Source organism: Sus scrofa, chromosome 11 (assembly GCF_000003025.6).
Source record: "Sus scrofa isolate TJ Tabasco breed Duroc chromosome 11, Sscrofa11.1, whole genome shotgun sequence".
Taxonomy (NCBI): Eukaryota; Metazoa; Chordata; class Mammalia; order Artiodactyla; family Suidae; genus Sus; species Sus scrofa.
In genome coordinates, this window is record NC_010453.5 from 48620460 (window position 1) to 48628738 (window position 8279).

The window sequence follows — 8279 nt, forward strand, 5'->3', positions numbered from 1 at the left end:
ATGTTGAGCATATCGTTATGTGCTTTTTGGTCATCTGTATGTAATCTTTAAAGGCTAATTTCCATTTACAGTTACTACAACATATTGGCTATATTCTCCACGTTGTACATCCTTGAATCTATCTTACACCAATAGTTCGTACATCCCAATCCCCATCTCTATATTCTCTCTTCCCGTCTCCCCACTGGTAACCACTAGTTTGTGCACTATATCTGTGATTCTGCTTCTTTTTTGTCATATTCACTACTCTGTGGTATTTTTAAGTATTTTTAAGATAAACCTTAAACTAATGTTATGTCATTTAATATTTATTAATCTCTAATTTAGAACCTTAATACTTTCAGAAATGATGGAAGACACCTCATAATCGAAAACATATATTAAAACATAACAAAATACAAAAATAAAAGTAATATAATAAGAGAATGAAGTTAAATATTAAGCACAAAATCAGGGGGAAAAAAATGTCCCAAGAACTATTCCAATTGAATACTCTTACCATAGGCAAGGTAAAAAATAGTATATAAAGCAATTTCATATTGATGATTCTTTCACCTCAGAAATTTACACAACTGAACACTTTTCTAAGCAACTATAGGTATGAAGCAATTGCTAGGGCACTTTAGTTCAGATGAAATCCCAGACCAGAAATATCCAGGAGCATATTCTGTTGCTGGAAGAAGCGATACGGGACAGAAAATTACGGCTCTGGATTGAGCTTTGGTCAAAAGGAAATGGTACTATCCATAACATCATGACAGGGCCTCACCCCAAGTCTACATTAACAATACTTAAAAGGAAAAAAGAGGGAGAATCAAAGCCAGAAAGAAAACAGCTACTGGCTTCAAACATATTTTATGTTGCCTTCCAGTTAAATGAGACTTATAATTCAAAGACTAGATTGATTTCTTTTTATGTCCATATTTGCATGAAACTCTGGTTTAGCTTCATTTGCAGATATATTAATAAGCATAGATATGCTACAGAAAATACCTCTTTGAAAATAACATAACTTTAAAACATCTCAAAAGCCATTACTTAGTGTGAAATAATAAAAATCAGTTTTATCTTACAGCATACACAAAAATCTACTCAAAATGGATTAAAGACTTAAATATAAGATATGAAATGGTTAAACTCCTCTAAGAAAGCATAGGGGAAATAGCCTTGATTAGTCTTATCATTGCTTTTCTTTCTTTTTTTTTTTTTCTTGAATTGACACCAATAGCACTGGTAACCCTAGCAAAAATAAACAAATGTGAAACAAAAAAATTATCTGCACAGTGAAGGAAACAATCAACACAATTTACAGACAGCCTGTGGAATGGTAAAAAATATATGCAAACCATATATCTGACATAAGAATATGCAAAACATATAAAGAAGTCATACAATTCAACAGACAACAAAAGAATATTTCAATTAAAAAATGTGCAAAGAACCTGAATAGACATTTTTTCAAAGACACACAAATGGCCAATAGGTATATGAAAAGATACTCAATATAATAAATCACCATGAAAATGCAAATCAAAGCCACAATGCAATTATCACCTCACAATTGTTAGAACTGCTATGACCAAAAAGTCAAACGATAACAAGTGTTAGATTGCGAAGCAAAGGGAATCTTTGTGTAGTGTTGTTAAGAATGTAAATGGTACAGTCACTGTGGAAAAAAGTATGGAGGTTCCTCAAAAAATTACAAATAGAAGTACCATATGATCCAACAATCCTATTTCTGGGTATACATCTGAAGGAAACTAAATCAGTATCTCGGAGAGATAATCTGCATTCCCAAATTCATTGCAGCATTATTTACAACAGCCAAGATATGAAAACAACCTAAGTATCCATCAACAGATAAATGGATCAAGAAAATGTGGTAGATTTATATACAATGGAATATTTTAGAGCCACAATTACGAAGAAAATTCTGCCACTTGCCACAACCCAGAGGCAATTGAAAGACATCATGCTAAGTAAAATAATCCAGACAGAGAATAACAAATACTGCATGATCTCACTTGTTTGTGGAATAAAAAAAAAATGTCAAACTCATAGTAACAGAGTAGAACGGTGTTTACCAGAGGCTGTAGGGAAATGGAGAGTTATTGATCACTTTCAGTTATAAGACAAGTAAGTTCTAAAGACTTTATGTATATCATAGTCAATAATAATGTATTAGAAACTTTTAATTTGCTAAGATCTCTAGGGTCCTCACTATATAGAAAGAAAAAAAAAGGAAATTTGGGAGGTGATGGATATATTAGTTCCACGGAGGAAATAATTTTACAATTATTATATATATCAAAACATACTGTATATCTAAATACATACAATTTTTGATTTGTCAAAAATAAAAATAAATAAATACAAAATAAAAAACAGCCTTAAAGTTTCAATTGCCAGATCCAAAAATGATGAGTAAGTATTGGTATCATATTTAAACTCTTAGTGTCTCTATTTTTCATCTGTAAAACAAGGATAATATCTACCTCATAGAATGTCTTAAGTGTGGTAGGTAGTTTCTTAAAAGACTCTTAGTATTCACATCCTTGTGTAATCTATTCCCCTCAAGTGTGGGCAGATGTAACAATTCACTCCTAATAAAATGTAGCCAATGTAATAGGACATTATTTCCGATATTAAACTACAAAGGACAGTGAATTCCATCTTGCTTTTCTCGTTCTCCTACTTGCTTTCAGGGAAACCAGCTACCATGTTATGGGTTGTCCTACCCAACAGCTGGTAAAGAACTGAGACTTTCACTCCACTCACCAGTGGGAAACATGGTCCAACTATGTAAGTGTATATGGAGACATGAGACTACAATCCCGTTTAACACTTTGTTTGCCTTCTTGTGAAAGGCCATGGGACGCGTGGCCCATGTAAGCCAGACCCAGATTCATGCCTACAGAAACTGTGGAATAAAAATGTTGCTTTGAACCATTAATTTAGGGTAAATCCATACCCAGCAATAGATAACAAACACAATATATTGTTATCCATAGATCTGCTGAAATACAGGTCTGGGCCTAGATGAAGGCACTGAAATTTAAAAGCATATCAAGAAGTAGAGTTTGCCTTAAATTAGGATGCTTGTGCATAAAGATTGAGTTGGAAGAGGGTAAGACAAATCCTTAGGGATAACCAGTATTTTCGGAAAATAAGATCCATCAGTGAAGAGAAATTCATGTTCACGGCCAAAACAAGCAGTTATAAAGTTAAAACTGAGAAATGGGAGAGAGCCAAAGGAGGAGAGAATTTCAAGAAGGAAGTTAAATACCAGGGGTGAAGGAAGAGGAGTAATATTTGTTAAAAACTCATTATGATACTGGCACTTACAGGTGTTTTGAAAGTACTAACTTATTTTGATGCTCATAATATTAAAACAAAATTATCCCCATCTTACAGATAAGAAACATACTCAAAAGAGGGAAATTTCTTACCCAAAGTCACACAGCTAATGTGAGGAAGTATCAGAATTCAAATCCACATCTGTCAGACTCTAATCCCCTGCTTCTTTCACTGATATACAATGACTCACTGACTTGTCTGTTGAGCTTATAAAGCTTTCATATATAACAAACCTCCCCAGACTGATATAAAATCCCATGGAGGAGGTTAGGAAGTTCCTCTGCAACCACTGTATGGTGCCCGGGCTTTCCATTTGATGTTCCTCAAGAAATTACATTCTCTCACAACTCTGCACATACTGGAAGGACTACTCTTCCCTCCTCCCTTAGTGACATCCTTCAGATACCACTTAAGCATTACCTCCTCCAATAAGATCAACTTCCTATCTCAGGTGGGGTTGGTGACTCGAAGCTCAGATTTGTATCTTCTTATAAGCACTAACTATGCTCTGTTTTTATTTATTTATTTATTTTTGTCTTTTATTTTTTTGCTATTTCTTGGGCCGCTTCTGTGGCATATGGAGGTTCCCAGGCTAGGGGTTGAATCGGAGCTGCAGCCACCGGCCTACGCCAGAGCCACAGCAACGCGGGATCCAAGCCGCGTCTGCAACCTACACCACAGCTCATGGCAACGTCGGATCGTTAACCCACTGAGCAAGGGCAGGGATCGAACCCGCAACCTCATGGTTCCTAGTCGGATTCGTTAACCACTGCGCCACGACGGAAACTCCTGCTCTGTTTTAATTGTTGCTTTAGGTCTCCATCTCTTCCATCATAGGCTGTGTCTATACTTGCTGTCATAATTTCTATATGCCTGACTTTTAACGGATTTTTGGATATTTGTGAGCTGTAGATGGAATGAATAAATGGGTGAAAGGACACTGGTTAAATCATGATGATGACATACAATGAGAAAGGCAGAAGAATGATAAGCAGAAGCAAGAACAAATATGAAAGTCTAAAATCATAAAAGAGCACGGAGTATACATACAGAAGAGAAAATATTTCCGTATGGAAATTCAATGCTCACTTCATCACACATATACTAAATTCAGAACCATATGGCTATGGAATTCACTAGGAGGAGCAGAAAAAGAGGTGGCAAAGCTAAGAACTGTAAGGATAGACACTGTTAGTTGCTGTCTGGTAGTCATATTATAACAAAGAGCAAACCTGACTCCATACTGGATCCAGTCCTTTAACTCTAATCCTTGTGCACTGCTGCCTGTGCTTAATCATGCCAACTCTCCATCTTTTGTACAAAAAGAATGTTGCCTAGAGCCTGAAATATACCTGACAGTTCCTTCTCCATGTTTTGACACTTTTTCCCCTTCATATAGAGATAAAAAGTTGCCGAACAGAAAATAAAAAACTGTGACCAGTCCTACCTGGACAGCTGCACGAACAAGGATTTGTGCATCAAGACGTTGGCAGCAACCAGCCACCCCAAACACACATTCCGCCTCACCCTTTTAGTATAAAAGCAGCCTGAATTCTAACCAGTAAGATCACCCTTTGGGACAGAAGTCCACTATCTTATGGGTCTGCTGCCTTTCTGAATAAAGCTGCTATTCCTTGCCCCAACACCTCCTCTCTGGATTTATTGGCCACCGCAGTGAGCCAATATGAGCTTCCACTCGGTAACAATATCTCCTGTCTCCTTCCTAACAGAACTCTGAGTGCAGAAGTTCACTTGTATTTAACCAAATGCTTCAGGGGCTGCTCATCTCCAGGCTTAGGAAGGAAGAAAGGGAGGTGGGGGGTCCTGCTGTCCTAAAATAATCCTGATGTGTACATCCCTCTTGCCAGGTTGGTGGAGCTATGAGTATGTGATGCAACATACATAGCCATGTGCTTATGACCAGTAGAAACTTCATTTATATTAGTTAGTCATTACCTACTAATTGGGGTGATCTCAGGCTACTATTATTACCACATAATAGTAACTGTCATATACTGAGCACATGCCATGAACAGTAACAAGCACTTTAGACAACTCATGTATAAAGGAGCCCTATGAGCGATCTCTTCTCTGGGGCAAGGGTTTAGGACTGGCTTAATTTCTAGACAATTTATTTTAATTTGCATTAGCTAATCCATTTTGTTCAATCACTCTTTGACCCTTGTGGGAAGAAAGAGAAAAAACCTATTTATTACACATCAAGGTCACATGAAAGAAGATTCTTTATGACCAGATATTCCTCCCCAGGTAGATTTCAGTACAGATTGCAGTATTGATTTCAATGAACTCACCTTGGCAAAAGCTTCACTGCTGCAGGCCCGTCATTTGAGTCACACGTTAATTAATGCTCACGGAGGCTGGACCCGGCTCTCCTGTCTGCTAGGCGGCCGCCTCCTTCCCACTGCCCCCACTGCCCGGGCAGGACAGCAGCATAGCAGCATGTGGCGACCTCACCTGTGCTTCGTTATCCTATCACACAGGGCAGTATGCACCTTAAGATCCCGAAGAAAAGGCGCAAAATATTCTAGTAATGTTTAGAAATCATTTGTGATGTGCGCGAGGAAACTATGCCGTCTTCAGAACACAGTCTCAGGCATGTCGAACTTCATTCTCTCTGGACTGAAAATGAAAATGGTCCGCCTCTTCCTCCGACGACGTGGCTGTTACTGCCTGGTTCACCCTCACAGCAGCAGCAAGACCGGCGCCTTCATGACGTAGCTTCCAGTCGCGAATGCGGATTGCCACGCTCCTGCGCTCCAAGGACTTCCGGTACTCGGGGGTCCACGAGGTCTTTTTAACGCAAGAGGTGTTCGCTTTGCCTCTCGGTTAAGGACCCTGCTCACCTACCTGAGAGGCAGTCCCCAAAGGCGGTGATAATAAAGAATAGGTAGAAGAGTTTGCAGCTGAAGCCGGAAGAAGTGATCTACAAGCACCCACAGTGCCGCTGTATCAAGCGCAGCATGCCCACTGCACTGCAGGACTTGCAAAAGAGGTATTGGGAAATATATCAGCACTGCCCTGGGTGCACAATTGCGTAGGAGGAAAGAAGCAGAGGGTTTTTTGTGCCCTTCACTTGGTACAAAGCTCTGTCATCAGCGCCACGCTAGTCCTTTGCGGGCTCCAGTTCATCTGGAAACGTGGGCAGTGGTTTGAATGCAGTGATATTTCGCCTCCTGTAACTATAATCCTGCTAATCTTTCTGTGCCTTGAGGGTCTCTGTCTTTTCACTTTCACTGCAGGGATGTTCTGAATCCACTTCAGTTCAATATGCAATGACAAAACGGAGATCCAGTGGCTGAAGAGTAAGAAGCCCATGTGTGAGTGGAGTCTGCCATGGGAAGGGATAAAGTTGGTCTCTGGGGGCTCCCCTCGATGCTCTGAATGAACCCCTTCGTCAGCTTGCAGTTTAAGCGACTTCAAATGAGACCCTGGAAAGGCGACCCAGAGTTCTCTGTGAGGCCCTCTCATCGTGCTGGAACTTGTTAACGCACTGTTTATTTGGGGGTTGGAACCGGTATCAACAGTCTATCCATGGAACCTACACAAACTCTGCTGCTTGCAGCAAGCAGAGTTTTATATATTTCTAGTCACAGTTGGCAGATTTCCCACACTAGTATCTGGGTGGTGCTCTGATCATTGTCACTGTCCAATAAGGAAGGCATATGGCGACATGAAAAAGCCAAATGTCGTTATCTTCCTGCAGTTAGGCGTTTTACCTTGCATTTTCTAAGATGTGTGAGATATTACAAGTGCTGTTAAAATATGGTGTGCAGAGCTGCTTTTCTCACTCATAAAGAAAACAAGCCAATCCAGTGAACAAGAATTCTGCAAGGGGTGGTTTCAGGGACTCCCATTGACCCTGTGACTCAGGAGTGACACCTCTGTCAAGAGGGACCTTGACCCAGGAGCATGCTCATACCGCCATTGCTCCAACACTGCACTGAGCAGCAGGGGGCCCCAGGAACACTCCCCCCACTAGGAGGTGGCTGTCCCTGTCACTTCAGGCAAGTCTGCACAAGTTCATGTGCAAACGTGCATGTGTGTTTTAAAGTGAGTCGTGTTGTTCAGGTGATGTAACTATGTAATGGGCGTGTGCAGCAAACAAGTTATTTTTTAGAAACTAAGATTTCAGAGGAGAGGGGAGAGCATTTGGTGTCTTCCTCCCCTGGGATTTATTGTGAAGGTATTGCCTATTGGAGAATATCTCAATCCAAAGAACAGTCATTCCTGTGTGATCAAAAAAAAAGAAGAAAGAAAGAAAGAAAAATTAATGCTCATGGACAGCCATGAAAGTGGTAGTGAGTCAGAGCACGATCTAAATACACATGGAAGATGTAGGTTATAACAGACCCTCTTCTTGATAAAGGCCCAGAGGGCCCTCCTTCCAGGTCCTGCCCACGGAAAGGCTGGATTCTCCAAGGCCCCACGCCCTGAAAGTTGTTCTATCTGAAAAAAGGGGTACATCAATTTATTACCTTAACTACAGTCTAACCACAGGGACCTCCTTGAACTTTTCAACCTGCCCAATACTGTCCCCTCTTTAGTCCTTTCTTTACACTCCATGTTCTCACTGGCCACCTGGCTCTTCCCCAAGATATCCCTTGACGCATTTCATGATATCTTTCAATTTACCTAAATTTTATACTGCCAAAATTAGCAATGTCTCTATATAAATTAGCAGTCCTGTTACTCTGTCATCTTAGCTGAGTTATTTTTCAGAATGGAATTTGTTCCTAAGCAGCTTCTACTCTTACATCTTTACTCTGGGTCACTCCAACTGGAATATAAATTCCCTGAGGGCCAGACTTTCTCATGCTGTTCTTTATTTCCTCAGCGCCCAAAAGTGTACCTGGCACAAACTTGGTACTCGATAAATAGTGCTGAATAAGCAAATATATTGT

General features: G+C 40.0%; 1 pseudogene; it reads left to right on the top strand.

Annotated features, from left to right (window-relative positions):
* LOC110255778 lies at window positions 6110–6864 on the top strand (annotated as a pseudogene).